Source organism: Zootoca vivipara, chromosome Z1 (genome assembly GCF_965207765.1).
Source record: "Zootoca vivipara chromosome Z1, rZooViv2.hap1.1, whole genome shotgun sequence".
In the NCBI taxonomy this organism is placed as follows: Eukaryota; Metazoa; Chordata; class Lepidosauria; order Squamata; family Lacertidae; genus Zootoca; species Zootoca vivipara.
In genome coordinates this window covers 25,891,202-25,915,332 of record NC_142583.1, presented here as the reverse complement: position 1 = coordinate 25,915,332, position 24,131 = coordinate 25,891,202, and the positions used below count along the sequence as shown (strand labels likewise).

Here is a 24,131-nt window from a genome sequence, read left to right as displayed (position 1 = left end):
TGACTACTAAATGCTGAAGCCCACAGACAAGAAGTCTCCACAGTTCTCCACAACATATTGTTGTGAGCAGGGATTTTCACCTCTGACAAATATGGAAGTTCAGAAAAGAGAAAGGCTTATTTGTGTTGATGAGCAGATACACTGAATGAGATTGCCCAGCAAAAGCAAGCTCACACCTCTCATTGAATCTGTATGCATACTTAAGGTACATATGTAAGAGGCTCATTTATAATTATGTTTTGGGAATGGTTCGTGTTCTTATGTAGCTGTATTGTTTCATACTCTCTGGATCATAGAGTTATGAAGGATCATCTAATCCAAACCACAGCCCTGAGATTAAGAGTCTCATGCTCTACTAGCTGAGCTTATATGTTCAGTGTTATAAAACAAGCACTGCTAGGAGTTGTTTCTTTTTGTTTTCCAATGTATTTCTTATCAATAGAAATTTGATGTGGCATGAGTAAATTTATATTCTGAAAGTGTGTCCCAGAGGGTGGGAGGAAATTATTATAGATAATACAGGGGCTTGTATCATGTCATGGAAACATGTTATGGAAACTCATATTTGGGCTGCCAATATGTGGGTAAGCTGTTCTTGAATGTAGAAAGGTGGCTAGGGCATGTGCAACAATGGAGAACAGAGAGGCTGAAGCTGTATACTCAAAAAGTCCCACTTAATTAAATGAGATAAGCATACACAGAACAGGGCATGGGGGTGTCATGAACTTAAAGTATGGTTCTGATAATTCTTCTTTGTTACCATCATAAAATTAATGGAACAGAGCTACATTTGTTGAGGTAGTTTTTAAAGCATCCACACATGTGGAGTAGTGGAAGTTTGTTTACACACACACACACACACACACACACACACACACACACACACACACACTGACATTCTTAGCTGCTAGTGAAGCAGTTTCGGAGAAACCAATGGTATTTACAATGTAGAGCAATGGGGAACTAAAATTCTCACTCATACCTTTAAACACCAAGTTGGAGTGTGTTTGGGTGCTGCTGTGAATAGATTGCTGCTCTTGGATGGGCACAGGCTGCTGATATCAGTAGGTGCAACTATCAGCAACCATGCACTTGCACGAATATTCCCACTGGCTCGTAAAGATGCAGACAAGAATTAACTCCCTCCATCTCTACACAGTGGCTGCCAATAGTTTTTTGGGTTTTTTTTTTCAAGCAAACCAGCTTATTCTTATTGGGCAAACTTAAAAGGAACCAGTTCTGTAAAAACCTCCAGTGATCTTCTAGCTAACTTCAAAATTCATTTGACAGTTTTAGCATTTTTGGAAGTTAGGAAAGAAGGTGATCCTGATATCAGAGGAATATTATTAGGAATGGACTTTACACTTTCTTTTGGGGGTGGGGGGAGAAGAAGGATAGTTCTGTAATACTTTTGTGTTCTGCCAAGAGGAAAGCTGGAATTTATCAGCTTCACTGTACAAATGGCAGGATGCCACTTACACAGGAGAAATTGATTTTCTGGACCTTTAAATAAATTGACTCCTACATTTGCTAGTGGCAGGAAAGGGGAAATGATGGGGCATCCTGGCAAAATCACCTCATAATCTGTCCCATCATTTTCTATCATCCTCTTTCCCACCTGCCCCTTGTTACATTTGAGACACATAAAGTGTCTAACACTCTTCCAAGCAGCAGCAGAAGAGGAACAGAAAAATCTCTTTGGTATGTCTAGTGCCTCTGATGTTTATATGCATCCAATAGCATAGTCAGCCCTTTAACAGTAAAAGGCTAAATAATCCAGTGACTAACTGCAAGAGGTATTCTAAATTTCATAGCTGTCAAGTTCTCCCTTTTTTAAGGGAAATTCCATTATGCTGAATAGGCTTCCTCGCGAGAAAAGGGAAAACTTGACAGCTATGCTAAATTTACATACTGTGAGCACCTTGGACCATAAAAGATAAATATCAACCTTTATGGAGGTTTTCGAAATTCATAAAATGGTGTACATGCTTTATTCAGAACAGACTCTTTGAAACTAAGGAACATGGCTAAGTTAGGCCCATTTATTTCAGTGGGTCTTCATTAAGTAAATCCATTGTTCCTATTCATATATTATATTTCTGAGGGCTAAACTTAGTTATAAGTCTCCATACCTCCCTTTAAGAACAGTTGCTTGCTATAAGCCCAATAAAGGTGGAGAATTTACATCTTTGTACTTTGCCTAAATCGGTCAGTTTTATGGACTTCATTCTTAGCCACATGCACTTTCCCAATTTACAGGCTGGCAAAGAAGATAGTTGAAATCAGGTTGCCCATGTACCCTTGGTTTCCAACTACATCATGAGTCAATGGTGGTTGCTCCTTGCTGCCCTCCGCGGGCAGCGAGGAGGTTCAGGCAGGGCAAAGCCAGGATATATGAGCCAAAAATCCTGGCAATGTTCCCCAGCAGGGTCTGGGGAGCTCAATGCATCCCACTGTGCCGCTCAAGCCTGTGTCTGCCAACTTGAAAGGCAGAGCGGGCATGACCTAGGAGTGTGTTCCTGCCATAGATGAGCCTCCGTCTCTGGCATGATTTGTGGTCGGTTCCTCCATAATTTGGACAATTGGCATTAATCAAGAGGCACTCATGGACCGACATATGCTAATGGGCTGCAATCAGTCAGCTGCCAAGGACTGGGCTTGGCTCGTTGAAGGTAATGTTTTCTTTGAAGCTTGAGAATCATTACAACAGCCAGGAAAGAAAGGGGAGGACAAGGTGCTTTGTGCTTTCATATCATTTTCAAGTGGTCTCTTTTCTTCTTGTCCTCCCCAGCAAAATGAAAGACACACATGTAGCCGCTGTTATGTTATTATGTTTGTTACTTTGGAAAAGAAGGGGGAGGGTTTTGATTTATGCTAAACAAGGAATTTAACAAGGTTTTACTATGCCGTCCCCTATCGACCAAGGCTGAATGGACTTTATTTAAAATTATTCCTGGACTGGACTAGGAGCTGTTGGTGCAGTGAAAAAAGAATGAACTGCTGCTGAACAGATCTGGCAAAGGGGCTGAATTTGAGAAAAGATCTTGTTTTTAACTGTGTATCGAGGAAGAACTCCAGAGTGGAATTTTAATGGCGGAGTTTGGATATGCATTCTGCGAGTTATTTATGGCCACAGCTCATATGCTAGCCACTAAACAGCAGAAGGAAGGTGACCCTGCAAAGAACTGAACAACGGAAGATAGTAATTATTTTTTCCCAGCACACCAGATCTGGAACAACAATGTAAATGTAATAGTACACAGAGCTGGAAGAATGGTTTAACGGCAAGTGAAGGTTGTCAGCTGGACTCTGTGAGGAAATGATGATCAGGAGCAGGAAACCTATTTTAAGAAATTGTATTAAATTAAATTAGTTTCATTTATAATAATTTTGAAAATTAATAAAAATAATTTGGAAAAAAAAGCTCGTGTACCCTCCCTTCTTCTTCCCCATAGCATATTGCAGACTCTCATATTTGCTGTCTTTTATTAATTGAAATGTTGATAACAATTCCCCTCCCTTAATATATCATTGTGAGCAGTATAATTATATTTTAATTTTTTATACAGTAGAATTATATTTTATTTTTAAACTTCCCTGAAAACTAATGCTGTAGAGAGCACTACCAAAACCTTTTCATAAAATCAGTAGACTAAATAAAAATAAAATTACAGTATAGTACATTAAATGACACTCAAAGTCGTTGCTAATTTTGCTTCTGGGGTTGATTCAACTCAGCGCTGCTGTTCCTCATATACCAGAGATAGGATGGCATCTGCATATTTCCAGATCACGGCTTTGGAGGGGGGGGGTATAATAGAGAGAGGAACATAGGCCTATTCACTTTTGCCCTGTTGCCAAGAAAGATGTGGGTGGCAGGAGAGATTGTGCCAGACCTGCTTCATGTGATAGCCATTCAGATATTTGAAGACTGAATAAGTTTTTGCAGTCGTGAGCATCAAACTGAAATGCAGGGGGTCAGGCCCAACTCCAGTCATTTGTTATCCCTTATCTTAACCCTACCCACTTCTTGGTCACCATCAATGCCTGTGAACAGAATCAAGCAGCTTTCCTTTAAGTAGTATGTGTGCATTTCATGCATGTAATGTATGTCCTTCGCAAAAAAAAAAAAAAGTACTCAGGGTTTGGTTTACATGAGGAGCCTACAATACACAATATCCTAGCATACTGTTGATAAAAGGAGCATTATATCATGAATTTTGAGTCTTAATTTATAATGCATCTAAGTGTATTAGTTCTTAGGAAATCAGCAGCTATTGTTATGAGGGAATCATTTTGATCAATTGTCTGCCAATGTCTGGTTAACAACATATACAGTCCGCTGAATTAAGTTTCAGTTTCTACAATGTGTAAATAACAAAATCTTTGAAACTTCATCAGTGTGCTCCTCATTTCACCAGAACTAGTTGAATCTTGCCTCTGTAGTTGCGGCTATATTGGAAAAAACCTTAATCAGATTTTGCCTTCTTTTACAGGAAATAAATGAATGTCTAAAAAAACAACTTTTGCACCAATAAAAAACTCACAAATCAGATTTCCTGCAGGGGCAAACTTTTTCAAAATAGATACACATTTTCCACAGAGACCAATCCTACATTTTTTGTCTTCCCTTTGATTGGCTTTCCCCCCTCATAATAGTATGAGGTTCTCAAGGGTAAGAAGAAAAGCAGATACTTGCCATTATGAGGATAAAACTCCTGCCAGTAAAAATCAGGTTTTGAAAGCAGAAACATTAGTAGCTTGACGTGCAGTGGGTTTGGGGGGGGGGTGTTTGTCACTGCAAATCACAAGGGAAAGGGGAAAAGGCCAATCTGCCTCCTCTAATAGCTGGTGTTGGTTTTGGATGTTATGTGTTGCTCCTTTGATAGCTCTCACATGCATATAACCTGTTATCAGCCTGTTGTAATTATGATGTATCATCTTCATGATTTGCCTCTTTGCAGCCTAATATATTATGATAGCTAAAGTGAGTTGCTCTGTTTATAATTGGATGGCTGCTATTGATATGGGTAATGGATCTCTCCTGTGAAATGCAAACAGCAGCTAGATGCTCAGCATGGAGGTAAATTAAGTACCTGAGCTACCTGGGAATCAGCAGGTAGGCCTCATGACTTAGTATAGGGATGTATTTTTTCTGGTATCTCAGCACATCTCTAATTGCAATTATATTTCATGCCCACCTTGTCAAAGTTCTTGTAGGAAGGTTGTATGTATCAGTCATTTAAATACAAGTATAAAAGCAAGTGAGGATGCAAGGTTTTTCCGAAGACCTAGATGTCATTAAACAAGCAAGACTTCATAGAGGTATATCTACTAATTTTACCACCCACACACATGGAGAGAGAGGAAAAAATAAAACCGACAGCTTTACTTAACTTAAAAATAAATCACCCTTTTACCACTGCAATTTGGTTGCTTTAAATGGTGTAATGATGCTAGAAAAGCATCACCATTCAGATTAGATTTCCTACCACCATGTTACTGTGTCAGTTTGTGTGAATCAGATCTTGGAATACAGGTATTTCTAGATCTGGAAACAGAATACACATTCTTTAGAGTAAAATGCACCTTAAAAAAACTACTACGGCACACCACTTTATCAGTGGCATGTCATGCCTGATCTTACGTAAGTTTAGCTCGTAATCAATAGCATTAATACATCATTGGACATAAAACACTGGGGCAGGTAGGGGGAGAAGAAAGAAATACTGAAAGCAGGTTTCCACATAGTACATTGATTTTTGTTTTATTTGTGTAAACACAAACATAGTAGTAATGTGTGGAGTTGGTAAAATATTGATTTGATTTCCCTGGTTTTTAGTTCACTTGGGTTTTAGTTCACTTAGTTCACAAGGGCAGTTATGTTCTGTAATTATCAGTCATCATACTTGTCTAGGCAGTGATGTCCACAAAACACTTACCAGATTTATTACATTGCTCTAAACACCTTTCACAATAAGCAAGAGAGAAGGAAATACTAAGGAAATACATTTCCTCAGTGTCCCTAAGAATTGAGATTTTAAAATAAAATTAAGATGCCTTGAGCTAAATTTGCTGATTACCATAAGCTTTTAAAACAATTTTGGTTGGTATCAGCTAATCCTGGCATGGTTATAGAGGAGCAGTCCATCAAAACATTTCTATTCCCACCCCCTCGTCACATCCTTCTGGTGGCTTGTCTTTCAGTAGCTACAGGCAGGTAATATATCTAAAACCAAATAATATTTTACTGTATGATGATAACTTCTAGTTTGAAGTGAACCATATCTAGTAACATAATTAAATCTAGTGTGTGCAAAATAAAATCATTCTTAGTTTCAACTTAGATTTTACTAAAGGGTTACTACTGGTAATTTATGAGAATAAAATTCAGTTCCATATAATTGAGCTTAATTTTATCACTGTTCTCCTCAAAATATGGGAGAAACTATAATTTTCACCTGGAAATCTACTGCATTTTTGTGTTGTAGGTTACTTTAGTGCTGAACTTTCATTTAGGAGTAATCACTTGAAATAACTTGCTGTGATGATAGAGACATGCAGTTCACCAATTACAATTAAACCATGTGAACCATATGTTTCATAAGTGCAGTGGGCTTTGAAACTTTCAAAAGGTTTTACATTAAATTACACTGTGATTTCATTTTGCCTGGATTTTTTTATTCTACTTTAGAAAGCTAAAAGGTTTTTAAGTGAAGACTTTGGAACATTTTATTTATTATATTTAAAAACCTTTATACTTTACCTTTCCTCAGTAAGCCCAAAGCAGCTAACAACAATAGCTTAAAACCATTTAAAAAACAAATTGACAACTATAAATACAGAAAAGTATTAATAAACCAATAACATAGCAGTGGTGGGATGGAGGTACAAACCATCAGAAATAATTTAACTATAGCATTGAAACCACTTTAACACACACACACACATACCCCCCCCAAAAAAACCATAAAACTGCCTCCAAACATTGGTCCACAGTCTTCACTGTCTCCCTAGGATGAGATGGGGATATCTGCATACTGTACTGACAAATTTTAATGCCATGTCTCTGGATGACCTCTCTCAGTGGTTTCTTCTTCCCAGTGTAGATACTAAACAACCTGGGGACACGGGTGGCACTGTGGTCTAAACCACTGAGCCTCTTGGGCTTGCTGATCAGAAGGCTGGCAGTTCGAATTTGTACAACGGTGTGAGCTCCTGTTGTTCTGTCCCAGCTTCTGCCAGCCTAGCAGTTTGAAAGCATACCGGTGCAAGTCAATAAATAGGTACCACTGCAGCGGGAAGGTAAACGCCGTTTCCATGTGCTCTGCTTTCCGTCATGGTGTCCCGTTGCACCAGTAGCAGTTTAGTCACGCTGGCCACATGACCCGGAAAGCTGTCTGTTGACAAACATCGGCTCCCTCAGCCTGAAGCAAGATGAGCACCGCACCCCATAGTCACCTTTGACTGGACTTGACTGCCCAGGGGTCATTTACCTTTTTTATTTACTAAACAACATTGGGGTGTGGGTAAAATGGAACTTTGGGATCTGAGAAGCTATGATCAAGGCATCAGACAAGAGTTTCCTGGCAACATCTTCTTGGATCACACACACACACACACACACACACCCAGTCCAGAAGGATACTGTGGTTAATGGTATCAGCAGCCACTGAGAGATCCAGCAGAAGCGACAGTGATGAAAAATTCCTGTCAGCAAGGAAGGCTTCGCATGGGTACCCCATAATAATCTATGCCCCGATCTAATCAGGAGAGTCTGGCACTACCTTCAAAAACATCTTGGCTCAGGTAGAGAGGCAGCTGAGCAGCCAAACTGAATCCTTATTTTGTCCCCCACACTCATCTACTAACACTTGAAACTAGGTGAAGACTGGATACAGGGATCAGGGATATAGAATCCCAATAGGCTAGCACCATTCCATCTCTCTATCCTCCATGTTCTGTCCCTGCTGCATGAATGTTGTACATATCTGAGAAAGGTTTATACCCCCAGCCTCATCCAGCCTGGTTTCTAAGATTGCTTGCCAAGTCAGCGTATTCATCCAGGAACAAGTCCTGTATGACAGAAGTTTTACCCTTAATCAACATAGCATTAAGCAGCACAGCTTTCAAACCACCAGGGGCTGTTACACATATGTTTAGAGGATATTTTGCTTGAACACAGCATCCAATATCCCAAATACTGCTTCAGTTAGGAATGGAGGAGGAATCCATTTTCAACTGATTTATACAAGGAATTTGGCAGTCCTAACCTGACCATGTTCGCCTGCCTCAGATCGCCTCTTTCATTGAGCATCTCCATTCATTTGAAGCATGCTGTATTACGATATATAGACTAAGTGAAAGCATCTCTGAATTTGAGCTAAATGGTCACTCTGATTACATAAATCATTTATAGGTAATTGTCTTATGCTATGACATATATAAAATATAAAGCACACATTAAACTAAAATTTGTATCTTTGGAGAAAGAAAAATAGCAACTATTCATCAACCCTCCCCCTGCCCCTGCAAACACACACACATTCCATATCCACACATGCCTACCTGCCTCCCAAATTTTCTCAGGTATTTTAGTCCCTCTTTGTATCTCACTACCCCCACAAAATGAATTATCCATTACTATTAATTATATCATTATTGTTGAGATTGCACGTTTTCAAATGTCATGAGATAGAGATAATCTTTTATCAGACTTTCTCATCAAATATTTTTCTGATTTTAATTTAAAAATTAAACTATGAATTTTCACTTACTTGAAGCCATTTCACTACAAAGCCATTTTGTTGTCCATCCTTTACTATGGTAAAGGACATTATGTATTTCTTTACAATGTGTTACAGTTGATGTAAGTCCTAATAGAGTATCAAAGGATGCAGCTGCAGTGTTGATTTTAAAAGCCCTGGCACACTTGTCACCAGTATGCTGGTGTTTAAAATCCACTTTTATCAAGAGACTACATTGTTAACCTAATTTAATTGGCATGCTTGTGCTAGCACTTAATAATAGATTCAAGGATTTTTGGCGGGGCGGGGGTGTTGTGAGAAGACATTTGTTGATCAGATGCCTAAATATGCCTGTTCCTAAAATTTATAATTCACAGGTATTTGGTTTATAACTGTGTAGGAGGAACCATATGGACATACAATATTATTTTAATTACCACAGTAACTCATGGGAAAGGATGGTCATCACTCTGTGGTAGTAGGTAGCCTGTGAAACATCCCTGACTGAAACCCTGGAGACAGTCGGTGTAGACAGTATTTTTTAAAAAAATAATAATAATCGTTTTTTGATACAAACATCAACCACAAAAGACACATACAAAAAAAACATAATAACAATAATGACACAATTTGACAATTCAGAATTTGAATACACTGATACATCTTTTTAAACAATATTTTCCCACCTCTCTCCTCCCCCTACTTCCCACCACTATCCGCCCTATTGCTTACCGTAAATATTTGTTCCAGATTTCTTCATATTTATCCATTTTATTTTGCGTCTACATGCAATTCGTTCGTATGTAGCTAATCTGTCCATATTATCAATCCATGTGCTCAATGGAATCTTTTTGCGGCTCTTCCAATTCTTCAAAACAAGCTTTTTTTGCTTCTAATATAGCACTGTGCATCCATTTTTTTTGACCCCTTGAAATCTCCCATGTTTCCGGAATATAATTTAGAATTAAATTCAGTTCCCCTAAATAACAATTTCTTTTTATTACTCTTGCTATAAATATCTTCACCTCACACCAAAATGATCTTATCATCGGGCAGTTAATCAACATATGTACTAAGTTCGCATTTTTACTCCCACAACTCCAGCAGTTGTCTGCACTTGTTATTTTCTTCTGGCATAGTTTTGCTGGAGTCCAGTGAACTCTGAATATTATTTTGTTGAATAAGTCTTAGTCTTATATCCATAGGGGCTATTTTATACTTGACTCCCATATACCATTTGTCATCTGTACCCCTAACCCTTCACTTCATTTTTGTCTATCATATTCTAAATCATATTTCTTCCTGTTGAGTAGGGTTTTATATAGTGCAAGTGTAGAGTTTTTTGTTTTTGTTGCAGCGATTAACTCTTGTAGCAGCATGGTTGTTTCCGATGCTGCTATAGCGTCAGGGCCAAACTGCCTTTCCAACTTATGTTTCAGTTGGTTAATCCATACTGTACTTGCAAAGTCTTATATTCCACAAATTTATAATTTTCATCAATTAATTGATTCAATGTCAAAATACCTTTTTTCTCCAATTTTGCCAAATTATTACTTGATTTCCAATTTTGGGTTGGCCCATGTTGTTAATTTCTCATGCTGATAGGGATCATCCTTATTATTTTTATTTATATTCATCCAAATTTTTATAGGTGTTTTAATAGTCTCCAGCATAATAGGATATTTCATAAAATTGGAGCCGAGTTTAGTCCACCCTACAAGAGGTTCAAAGAAACTATATTCGAGAGTAGCCCAATTGGGATTCCTGCTAGCTCTCCAATAATTAGTCTTACTCAGCAGGTAAGCCTGATGATATGAATCCATATTTGGGAGCCCAAAGCCGCCTTCCTTAGTTGGAAGTTGCATTTTATTTTTGGTGGCTTTCTACCCCACAGACACGATCTAAATAGTTGATTAATTTTTGGAAGTATAAATTGTGAATATATCCTCATAGACAGTATTGAGTTTGATGGACCCGTGGTCTGACTCAACATAAGGCAACTGGTTCCTGCTTATAAATGCACTTGCATTATCAATATGAATATCAACAGTCCCTTTCTAGTACAAGGTCATCCATAGGAGGAACCAAGACCAGTTCCATGCCAAAGCTAGGCCTGTATCTAGACCGAAATATGTCAAGATAATCAGTTTCCTCAAAAAGTGCCATTACCTTGCACCCCACAAAAGGAGATACATAGTGACACAGGCCTGTCTCTCTGCTACAGGTAGCTAGCCTACCTAGAAGCTTCAATTACCATAGAAGAGGTTGCTTTTGGGAAGTAAGCCAGAATAAAAGCACATGTCAAACACACTTTGGATCTCTTCCTTCTCCATTGTAAAGGTGCCCACCTTGGATACTGAAGTGTATGTGAGTTAACATATTTTGTTATATAGCTTTTGTAATAGAGATGATGTTTTTCTAATAAAAGTTTTCCTTACTTCATTTGATGCATTTGACTGAAATCGCTGACAAAATAACTCTTGTCTCCTGCAACCATAAAATTTTGGCCTGTTTGGAGTGGGTTTGATGGAGGCCTCTCTTGACAGGAGTTTCATAATTAATTGGGTCGATCAGGTACTCCGTAGGGAATACAGCTGCAAATTCTCCTTCAGTGTGCATATGCACGCACATACACATAGAAGGCTATCTGTACTGCAGGTGGTCCAAAATAAGGGAAAGACAGACATTTAAATAATAATGTTGTCCTTGCAAGCACAATCTCTTCACATTATTGTCAATACAAATGCAATTGCTTTCCTTTATGTTAAAGTAAATAACTTATATACTTTCATTTAAGTATTCACCTCATTTATTAGGATAAAATCTTCTGTCTGGGTTAGCTGGCATGGAGCTTTATTGAAATGCTACTAAGAATTGGTAAGGAATTTGGCCTTGACTCATGCTAATTTAAACAATATATTCCACATTTTAAGGTCCCTTTTTAATAATGTTGTTAAAGATTATTTTAAAATAGTATTCTTGTTTTGAATTAAGCTGAAACAATGGTATACAAACAGTATGTTTTCTTGCATTCTTGTGTCTTGGTTCTTTTCTGTTGTTATATGATTCGGAAAGCTATATTGCACAATTAATTTTTTGGCTCTCATACAACATACCCACTGGAAGTATTACAGACTGTACAATATTTTGACTTCAGTCAGTTTAATTAATGCCAAGTTGAGTTGGAAAGGGTAAAGGCACAGTGCCTTGATTATCATGTATATATTTTGAACAGGTGCCCATAGATTATATCAGAGGGAGGACAGTTCTTTAATGTTACCTTGTCATATGACACCAATTATTTTAAGTGTGTGTGACATATAGTTGACACACTGTAAATGGGATGTTGCCTCTCAGCAGGTTTCATTCCTAAACCTGCTGAATTTAAAAAAGGGGGGAGGGCTTTTATAGTGAAGAACAATATGCCATAAAAATATTTCCATTCATTAAAGGTATAATCCATTAAAATCATGGTAAGATTTGCCATTTACTTCAGTGGAATTTGAGTTGCAACCTTACAGTGCAGTCTTCTGTGTTTTACACAGGTATGCCTTTAAATTCAGTGTGATTTATAACTAGGTAAATGCATATAACTGGTTGAAATGTTTTAGTTTTGCATAATCTGAGCCAATTAGAAAAAGAAAAGCATAAGCTTCAAATGAGGCTCATTGAAACTACATACTGTACACATATGTAAATGTTTGCAACACTTACATAAAGTAATCTTAAATAATCTACAGTTATATTTCTTTTTAATTTTATACTTCAACCATGCCTCAGGAAAGAATACAAGAAATGTAGGCAGAAAATCCAGAACGAATGACCTTTTGATAAAATGGATGTTTACATCAATGCAACATAGATTTTGCAGAGTTAATACTCAGACTCTTATCAGTTAGAAAGTGTAGACTCTCTCTCTCTCTCTCTCTCTCTCTCTCTCATTGCTTCTAAACATGGAAGGAAGATATCTAGACTGTAGTGGGGTTTAAACATTATACAACTTTGTCAGACTGAAATCCTTTCTGCAAATATGTATGTATGTATGTATGTATGTATGTATGTATGTATGTATGTATCCCCCTGGCCACTTAATAAAACTATTTTCCCGTACATTGTGGGTTTCCAGTTCTTTTAAAACTGCATGACAGGAAGGAATTCAGTAGATGAACTGCTTCAGCATGCAGTGATAAAAGTAAAGCTAGGGTGAAATTTCTCTTGACTTTTTCTTTTTTAACATATTTTTGTTTTTGACAGACACACTCTTAGATCATCTTAATAGTGTTTCTTTGAATATTCTCACCACTTTTTGGTTTAAGTTATATATATGGTAACTCTAGTTGTGCTCATAGGTGCCAGATCTAGGGGTCTGGGGCTCTTGGGGCCCTGCAATCTTTTTTCTTTTTCTTTTTTGAGCCCCCCCCCCATTGTTGAGGCCAAACATAGAGCTGGGCGCAGAGTGATGTCTCACATGTGAGTCGTCAGGCCACTGTGTCAGGCTCCCTCAATGTTCTTCGGCAGATGGTTGTGCCATCATAATGCATCTTAAGGTGCCATATTTTCAACTGTCCTCCACCTACATTTATTCCCACCCACTGATTCCCCCCCCCCTGTAGAACAGTGAAAGCTGCATTAACTTCATTTCCTATGGATGACACTTTTGTATAGGCTTCAGCCAGGACTGTTAAACTTTTCCCCATTTAGGAACAGATAACTTGAGCTGAACAAATATATCTAAATTGATCCTTGCAAAAATATTCTCCTAACTGGGCCAGAGTAAAAAAAAAGATAAGGATGATAAACATATGTTTGTTTGTAGGTTATTCACATTGAGGGAATGTTACTTCTATGGTGCTGAAAGTAATAACAAAATGTTGCATTCGTGTAATATATTTTGTGTGCCCATAAAATACTTGAGACTATGTTAAATAATTGCTGAATAATAAACTGACAGAACAATCCTAATGGGGGCCAGGGAAGCATGGAGTATTGAAATGACTGTTATGCTCACAAGCAATGGTACCTCACACCAGCCAGGGCAGATTGTGAAGGTGTTTTGTTCTTGTTGTTTGCTTTTGTTACACCAGCGATAGGGGAATGAAAAGATGCCAGTGCTCTGACTAAAATCACAATGTTTCAGGTTTTTCTAGTGGTGATAGCCAATGGAACAACAACTGGTGATGATGGAATCCCCTCACCAGCATTGCTCCTTTCCCTGGGCAGAGAGAAACCTACCATACATACCATCCTAAGTTTCCAAATCTAATGCCAGATTCACCAATGGCCAATAGTATTTTTACTGAAGGCGTTTTCACACATAAGAAGAACTTGCAGGATATCACTGCATCAGTGGGGCAAATCTGGATACTATTGGCTGTAACACATGTCAAAATACTTGCAAAAAGATTTTTGGAATTCCTTGGTAACTTCCTGTTTTGTACTATGTGTCTTACAGAATTCCTCTGTGCCCCACCGGAATACCTTTTGTCATAAGCAGAAAACACAGAAAGTGTTCCGAACAGGAAGAGGTAGGACAAAACTTTCAATTTGTTATATTGTTACAAGGCCCATTGTTTTTAGTAATTGTAGTCAAGACAGTACTGTACTAGAAAACCTTAGCACACCAATTTGACTGTTTACAAATATTTGTTTACCATCCTTTACTAGTCTTCGAACTTGATTTTCATTTTTTAAATCTTTTTTAAAAACATTTTACTTTTTTCTACCATTTTAAAAAGATGTAGTATGTTTAGATTTTCATTTTTAAAATAACCATCATTTGCAGAATTCCCTTGCTCACATTCCTTTAGACTGCACCAGTCTGGTATTGGAGTAAAATGCACCTCAAAATGTACCTGCAAGTAAATAATAATAATTAAATCATGCCAACATTGAGACTTTATCTTCTCCAGCAAAACAGTTTTGTTACATGTAAGTCATTTGGGTGAACAACACCCACAAGGTAAAGTACAAAAATCTAGGCAGTATGTGCAGTCTAATTGACCTGACAGTATTTGAAACATGAAAATATATTGCTGAAGTATAGAAGTGAAATAATAGTGAGTTATGGGAATAAGGAGTCTCGTGGAATTAGCAGCCATATCACATGTACTTGAGCAGCTATGTACAATCAACACATTTCACAAATGGATTAATTGTAGGACATAAAACACATTGTTGGTGTGATTTTCTGATATTGTATCAAACATATAGATGACTCTTCCCTTTTTCTTGGTGTTAACAGTGACAAGCCCTACCAATGGCTCTGTGTCTAGACTCACCCAGAGTTTGATCAAATTTAGTCCTAGTTCTACTGGGAAGAGAAATATATTTTGGAACAAGCAAGTCATTGTGGGTTATTCAATATGGGCATTTAAGCAGATATTGCCTACCATTTTTTAAAACACAGGCACACAATTGACCACTGTTCACACATTCTGAAGTGTATATGGGGACCAGTTCACCAGCTCATCCACACCACCCTGAGTTTTATTAAAATGAAGAATGATTTCTGCGTTGAAAGTTTAGTCTGAGGTCTCTGTATCATTATGTGTTGAAGGAACAAGAATCACTGCCCTTCCTTTCTTTGGAAACTTACGTGTGTTAAATCTTATAAACCAAAAATGTTGCTGTGGACATTTCTGGTTTGGGGTTAAGAAACTGGTTGGATTTCTGTTTTTATGGTTTTCTCCCAATCTGCCAACCAGTATCAGGTTTGTCATAGCTAATCCCTTGGTCAGTAGTGGAGAATTTATCAGTTATATTTTATCCATGTGTTGTTATCTTTCTCAGCCTCTGTCTGGTCTTTGCATGTTCTTTCTTCCTCACATATATGTATGCATCATTTTAAAAAATGATGTTTTGAAATTGCAATGTAGTCAGAATTTTATGCCATAATTTCATGTTTGAATGGAATATGCTGCCTCCTTTAAATAGCACTAATCGCTCATCGTTGTAGTATTCTCAAATGGCACAAAACACGGTAGAAGTTTGTTAGCAAACATATCCCAAAGGTCACACATAGGGGCAAGTTGGTCTCTTCCATTGGTGATTCATATTGAAGCTGAATCTTAGGGATTCTTTTTGAAGGAGTCTAGTGACATTGTGCTCCAGACATGTTGGGGGAAAGTCTCAACAAATGTTGCAGGAGAGGGGTTATTAAAAGAGTTGTCATATTCTTGGGCTGGGGTACTGGGTTTTTTGGGGGGGAGGGGTTGTTGTTATTGATATTAATGTTGTTCAGTTTGGTTGTATATTTATTGATATTTGATTTATTGATGTTTGATTTATTGTTTATTACTACTTTTGTTATGTGCAGGGTCCCTTCATGATAGTCACAGTCATGCTGCCTTCCAAAATTATACAATAATCTTATGCAGATCTCCATGTGTTTCAACTAGATCTACTATTTTCTGTGCATGTACATCAGCGAATTATTTAGAGATTTAAGTTGTGTTTTCCTTGAAGTTGTATGTAACAAAATTTGCATACTATTTTCCTGAAACCGAAACCCCTTGTGTTTTCAGTATCCCTAAATGCTTCACTTTAGAACATACAAAACTCCTCCTCTTCAGTGCTCTTTCTGTGCTCCTTCTGCAGAGTGACCCTAGAAGCTGCAGTAGTTCTCAGTAGTTGATTCACCTCCTCTCACACTGGCTCCAACCAGTGCAAAGAGTGAGAAGACTTCTCAGTGGCTAAAAAAACTCCCCTTTCATGCTGCTTGGGTGGCTCAAGGATGCTGGAGGCTGGGACCCTACATAAGAAAGCTTTGCTAGCAACTTTTCCTCAGCCCTTCTGAAAAGGGTAGAATTTGAGCTTTCAGTAAATTAATGAGGCATGTAAATGGCAATTTACACATTGTTGATGATTATCTGGAATAGGGAGTCATGGAAGACTGACAAAAAAAAAAGTTTCATTCCCCCCCCCCAACTGTCATTGGTGTATTTGACCCCCAGTAAGAGTTTTAAAAGACAATAAATGAACATCTGGTGATGTGCTGTAAGGCAGAGAATTGGATGAAGCTGGGGTGTGTGTGTGTGTGTGATATTGCCACCTAGGAATTTTCAGGGTCAAGCTAGACATGAAAGCAGCAGATCTGCTACATTTTAGGGCTAAATAAAGCTCCTGCTACACACTATTGAGGACAGGGTATGGTTTTAACCCCTTCCCCATACCATTTCACTCATCTGAGTCCTCCCAGCTCCAAAACAACAGCATTTATAACATGGAGAAAATATAGGAGGGTCCCTGTATGTTTTGGCCCAAGAGGCAAATAGTTCCAGAGGGTGATTTGGATTAGGAAACTGGCTTGGGTTGAAAGAATTCTCCCATTGCTCTGATCTGAATCAAGGCTCAGCGCAGTTCCATTTAATTTTTTTAAAACCACAAGATATCTACTTAAATATCTCTGCTTGTCTTTTCCAGTCGCACCGAGTCTAGTACCTAAAAATGTCACATTAGTTGCTAGGAATTTGAAATATTTTTCCACCCTCAAGGCTAGATTAGATTACTCTTTGGGTTCCTTCCAATCCTTATAAGACTGTCTAGAGCTAAATTTTGAGTTTGATACATTCACTTTTTTCTGTTTATTGGAGTCAAACTATTACCATTTATCTGCACTTGCCCACACCATTTCCTTCTTCCCTTTATCTAGTCTATGTATACCTTTTTACTTTTACTCTTTGTTCCACAACCTTTTAATGTAGAGAATGAAGGAGACAAAATGCAAAACAGAACAAATTAATGTACTAAACTTCATGATATTATCATGATTTTATGAAGATCCATACTGTACCATGCTATATCACAGCTGATATAAAGTGGGACCTTGCTGGGTTGCAAAATATTGATGCATGTGGTATGTATTAAAATGCTGCAACTTTCTCAGTATCCACAATCCTAAAATTAAAAAGCCACTGAGTTATGATTATGTGTACTGTCCATGACTTTGAAGTATTTTATTTTGTATCAATCTGGTGATCAGCAAGTCTTGATTATTTTGAACAGCATTTATGTAGCAACCATGGAGACTTGCAGTTGTACATGGTTAAACGCCCCTTGGCTATACCTCAATGAGTTTTCTCAATAGTAGCCAAGATTCCATAAATTCAGAGCTCATGAACCTTGAAAAAAGGATAAATGGGATTTGGTGAGACTAACATAGCAGCCACTTTTACCTTTAAAATGAAAAAGTGTGAGGGATTCATTTAAACTGGTTTTTGGGATTTACTAACTCCAAAATGAATTGTACTAGGAAGCTTTAAAAACTGAGGGCATATTGGGGTTATATGTTCTTGTTATTTTCTGTACAGTAGTATGCAGAAATATATCGTTTAGGGAATAATAATAAAAATCAGAGTTTATTGAGATGCAGCCCTCCCAACTCTTTCTTCTCATCCCCTTTCCTTTAATGCAGTGGCATACCGTACACCCAAACTAGCAAACAATGGCCAGTGCAAATAATAGTTTGTTGCATCTAGATAAAACAGCAAATTATGTGTCGAAAATGTGTGCACTTCAAGAGAGGTGACATGGTAGTCCCGTCGAGAGCATGTGGCTAAAATTAAAAAAGAAATTAAAAGAGGGTTATATTGTAATCAGCCCTGTGATCTTCAGATGAAGGGTGGTATAGAAATGGAATCAATAATAATAAATTGATCATCATAAAGGGAGAATCCAGTCAGTTGGACTTTGATAGCTAGGAAGACAATAAAATCTATTCTAATTTGTAATCATCTTGATAACAATGTCAATTTGTAATTATCTTGATAACAAACCAGTGATTAGCAGAAGCCAGCATGGATTGTCACGAATGAGTCTAATATTATTATTTTTAAAAATGTTGATTGTGATAATTTAAACTTTTTAATTGCCTTTTGCAAATCATCTCAATGTGAAGTACAATGTGGCAACAATATATGGTAATATAAAAATACACAGAAAAAGTCAGAGATTAAAACAGAATTTAAAAAGCATCCATTCTAATGATCACATCAATAAGTCATTATACAGTCAAACAACAGGCCACCTTCCTCCCAGAAAGCATGGCATGGTCACATACAATATGAAATAATACCAAAGAAACAACCACCAACATTCTAATACCTGATAGTAAATAAGAGTTTTCACCCAGTGCCAAAATTATATCAGTGAATGTCACCAAGTGAATGTCCCTCAGGAGAGTTTTCCATAGAATGGTAGGATTTCAAAGCCACCAGTTAAAAGCCTTGGAGCTGCCATCCAAGCTGGCAATGGGACAGCATCCTTCACCACACCTGAGGGAAGCAAGCTAGTTTAGTGATACAGTCCAGGTCATGTGGCACACATGCTTCTGTCATCCAACAGAGGGGAGCAGCGGCTGGGGCTCAGGAGGAATGGGGGCTGCTTCTGTTGCCCACCCTCATCTGCTGCTTGAACTGGCTCATTATGACATGCTAGAGCCTCCTCTGCCAGTCCATCCTCAAAGGCATCCCCTTTGCAGCATGAGGTTTCCAGGGCTTATACCACTGAATCCAGGATATATGGGCATAGGTGAGTCATTATCCAAAGCTGTTAGAAGGCACTCCATGTCAAGGAGACCATGTACTTCCAATGATAGTAGTAGATCCAGGAGTACTCTGGACCATGAAGTTGATCCTTTAAGGGGAGTGTGACCCAACCCAAAACTGGCAGAATTCTATGTGTCTGAACTGAGGAATTACTCTGTTTCTGTATTGTTTGAGTTTCAGTTTATTGGCGCTCATCCAGTTCATTACTGCAGTCAGACACAAGCTCAACATGTCAACTGCTTTACCTTTCTGAGATTCACAAGTGAAACAGAGTTGAGTGTCATCTGCATATAGATGACAATGCAATCCACAACTCCAGATGATAAGAATGAACTCAGTACAGCCCCCATACTGGAGGTTTCATGGGCTGACCCATACCTCTCAGGTACCATCTTCTGGATTAACCCACCCAGATTGAAGCACTGAAAAACAGTACTTCCCACCCCCTGCTCTGACAACCTACCCAGAAGGACACCATGATTGATATTTTTTTCAAAACTGACAGATCTAGGATGATCAATAACAGGTTACATCCCTTCTGTCTCTTTTCCAACATAGCTCATCTACAGGGCTAAACTCTTATTAAAAAGGGACCAGAAAGTCATTCTGATTCAAAAGCACCTGTAGTTGGTCAACAACCACCCACTCAAAAAGCCCAGGAAGGCCAACCAGCCTGCAATTATTTGTATTTTGGTGGTGAGGCTGTTAAAAAACAGCTTATGAAAGCAGCACAGGGTAGCTGCCACTTGATGAGAGAGAAAAGGAAGTAGCCTTTGCATGCATGCATGTTTATACCATCACACCAAAGTGCTCCATTCACCTACATTATCATTATTAAACTGAGCTGTAAAAGCTCAGTTTTCTGTTTTAAGTTAACTTTCAAAATATGTAAGCAGTTCAGACTTCAGGTTGCTAAGTCACAGAAGAGCAGAGTGTTGCATTCACCTGCATTAATCACTAGGCGTCTTGTTAATAATTCTCTCAGGCACTAAGTCTTATTTTCTACCATTGTGATCTATGAGAAAAGTGATAACATAGGCCTTCATGAAAAATAATGTGAGTAATTAATCAAAACCTTGTGAAAGGAAAGGATGGGGTTTTTGAGCATCTTGTATGCAATCCAAGTCATCTGCATTGTTCTGTATTCCATGTGCAGCAAGAATCAAACCAGTTTAGGAAAAGTGTTTCACCCTGATAAATTTTGTCTTTAATCGTGCTTAGAAACTTTGGTATAAGTTTATCCTCATACCAAACTATAAGAAACTCATAATTGCACAAAATTTTTGCCTGGAAAAGAATGGCAAATTAATGACTATTCCATCCATTTCCCCTTACATATTTTACATGTGCTGCAAACCTGTAAATCCTGAGAAAGATACATTATCTATAATTCTCCTTAGGGTAGATTGTCTGCGGTGTGCAAAAGGAGAAGGTGAAGAGCTCCTATTATTGCTAATAGGTGCTATTGTGGCTAATTTCAGACACCCTGTGCTAGGAACATAATAATTTGTGTGGGCTTTCTGCCATAAAAAATATAACTCTATATGAGATACAAAAGCAGTCCTATTTTCTACTGAAGTGCATTGTTGATAATATTATTTCAGTTCCCTAACATTTGGTCTGGTCTCTGTTTGTTTCTTCAGAGAAACAGCAATCTGTGTGAATACCACTATAATAAAGCATGTCAACCTTTAAGTATCCTCTGTTCAAACTTGTCTTTTGTCAGTTATATGAAAATTGCTCTTCTCTTGTGGTGAATTTTTCCAGGGTTAGCATTTAGACTTTAATAGCTAATGTATAGACTTGAATGTTGTAGTGCTCCTATGAGAGGCACGTTGAAAGATAACTATTCATAACTGTCTATCCTTTTGGGAAAGAGAGGAGGTTACTTGGATATGCCGTTTCCTAACAAAACCAATACAATCATTTCTTTTCATAAAACGGAGGAGTAGAAAGTTACCTTACATCTGCCAGGGATAAAGCCATAGTATTTTTTCCCTTGTTAGCATGTGCTGTATGCTTGCCTATGTATGCACTCACTTTCACAGGTCTCACTCTGTTAAAATGTCAGCTATTGTTAGTGTGGCTAGACTGCAGTTGCTACACTGAATATATTCTTAGCATCATAAAGTGGAACAAGGCATTGTATGGCAATGGTTATTAAGGTATTTAGAAAAAAAGTATTTTCTGATTTATAATCTGCAAAATGTTGCTCTGAATAAAAGCTTTGCTACTTGAAATCCTTGACTTCACGGGCTGGGCAAAAGACAGGTGGGTGTTAAAAGTGCACACCTTTGGCAGGAGCCAACCATGATTTCTGTTAAGAGTTTGAAATGGTGGTTTCCAAGTGCAAAATCGTATATACTGGTGACTCACCCACTTGTAAATGGTCGAAATTTATTGTGGATTTCTTACACTAGTGCAACACTAACAAAAGTAGAAAAGCATGGTTTAAATCATTTTCTGAATTCTTGAATTTTCTTATGTTGATGAGGAACAGAATATTTGTAGCAATTTATAGAATCTAGGTTGCATCTTCCTGGATGTTTTTTATAGCATTGTATATATGACTAACATATCAAGTAAATCTGTTGTATATGTATTTATTATAACATGCCATGTATAGATTAAGTGTGTGTGTGTGTGTGTGTGTGTGTGTATTTAATATAATTGAATTCAATATAAAGTTTGTAATTATAGATTTTAAAAATTCATATTATATATATATATATATATATAGAGAGAGAGAGAGAGAGAGAGAGAGAGAGAGAATTTTAAAATCTATAGTTACAAAGTTTATATTGAATTACAGTGTGTAATTTTTTATGTCCATGGTATAGTATTTTGCGTATGCACTTCCAGTTACAGGAGGATACTTTCATTTGCATATATTTACTCAGAAGTAAGCCATAGTAATTTCAGTGGCCTGGATCCAGTAATGTACAAGAAGAGCACTTCTACTTGCACAATGCAGGCTCGCCAAATCCCTCCAATTTTCTTGTCTTCCTATAAGCCTTTTCCTGGAATAGATAGCAATAATGGGACACCTTCCAAGTTTAACAAAAAGAAATAGATCTTGTATGGGGGCGGGGAAAAGGTTTGCCTATAACAATTGCAGGATAGAAATCCATCAAGAAAAGCTTTCCAAGCATGCAGTGCAGTATAAAGCTTTTGCCTGTTTTGTCTCCTGTTGAAGGTGCAGGATGGCAGAGAAAATGTGACAATAAAAGATGCAAAGCTGTATCAGAAGTGACTGGAGAAGCAGGAACATTTTTCATATTTATCACACAGTAGAATATGAAAGCTGGCAGCATCCCAGAACCCTTGTACCATCTTCCCAAAGCTGGGTTATTGCGGCACTGGTTTTTCAGAATGAGGTGTGAGGGCTCTGGCAGGGTCCTAGGGCTCTCCTGCCTCCTTCCCAAAGCTGGGTATGCACTTACAGTGCCTTGGAGAGGCAGGGGGGAGGCTTTGGGACACTGCCAGAGACTTCATGCCATCTTCTGGGAGCCAGGTAGGCCACCACCTTGCAGGAGGACTAGTTCTGGTGATTCCTGGCTTCATGTGTTTCTGCATATACACATGGACCCCCGGAACCGAACCCTCACATAAGGTGCAAGTTGCCTGTATTGCAAGAACTGAGGATTGAACTGTTTGTTCACATTCTGGGATTCAGGCCAGTTCCTACTTAATGAAGAAGAACAGCAGGAGGCATTTTCATTCATTCTCTCCTTTGTAGCTAATGGTAGCCTAGTATCCTAGAAAGTTGTCATCCATGTTCCTTAGTCCAATATCAAAACCTGAACCAGAAGTGCAAGTGCAATGCCTCAGCATACGAGGGGTTAGTATACAAGGCAGCCATTGCTTTCTAAAACAACATTACTGCTTTAAAAAAATGATCGTAATGAGAAGGAAGTTGGAAGTTGACGGGCAAGATGGTCAGCACTTCATGATCTTACTGCTTCTTAGTGGAAATTGAAAAAAAATGAGAAAGGCACTTGGAGGTGTCACTGAACAAAGACAGAAAATAGCAGGGTCAGATGCAGTTACACTTCATTAAGGTGCATTGGTACAACAACAGCAACAGCAACAAACTATCACCTTCTTCTGGAACAAAAGAGTATATTCAGGATACACATTGAATTAATACAAAATTAATTCTTTGATTCGATTAATGTCAAACTAAGAAATCATACAATGAAAATTGGGTTAATGAAAACATGCTGAAATATGTTATTCTAGCAATTGTATTACAGGCTTAGAGACCTTTACCGGAGCAAATTCTTTCATTTGTTCAAATGTTTTTCAGGGGCTTAGGTTGCTTTTATATTTGCAGAGGTCCCATTAAGATCCCACTGGGTATTGGGAAGTGGTCCAAAAACTGCCTCACCATTTGAATTCCTAAACTCTGCATGTGTGAGTGTCTTAATCTATGAAACTGATTGCAAGACTTCAGATGTACTGTATGCAACTCTATTCCAATTTGTTTTTCAACTAAGCATTTGACATGTTACATTGTGTTAAGTCCCAGTTTAATGTAAAGTGACTTCCTGTGTCCGATAAGAAACACATTTTTAAGGGAATGCCAAGTACTCTTATGTTATTTCTATTAAACTGGCAGGCAGTTCCTTCTGTATTAGAAAGATTATTTGCCAGAAAGTAGTATTGGCTCTGTTGATGTAATAGGCATATTCTCTTATTTAATTCCATCTCTTCTAAACATGACAGCATAGTTACATAATTGAAATTGAACATGATATAAGCAAACATATGAACACACTTCAGAAATGCCTAAAATATAGGGTGAATAATGCCACATTCAGAAGCTCAGGAGGTTATT

The 24,131-nt window shown here is 37.9% G+C and overlaps 1 protein-coding gene across 5 annotated transcripts in view; it reads left to right on the top strand.

Moving 5' to 3' along the window:
• Positions 1–24,131, top strand: part of TENM3 (teneurin transmembrane protein 3) — a 1,254,397-nt gene that overhangs the window by 780,355 nt on the left and 449,911 nt on the right. For all 5 annotated transcript variants that reach the window (XM_088659538.1, XM_088659546.1, XM_088659521.1 and 2 more), the window contains exon 6: positions 14,200–14,272. The gene's annotated coding sequence lies outside the window, so the exon portion shown is untranslated. The remainder of the gene's footprint in view (positions 1–14,199; positions 14,273–24,131) is intronic.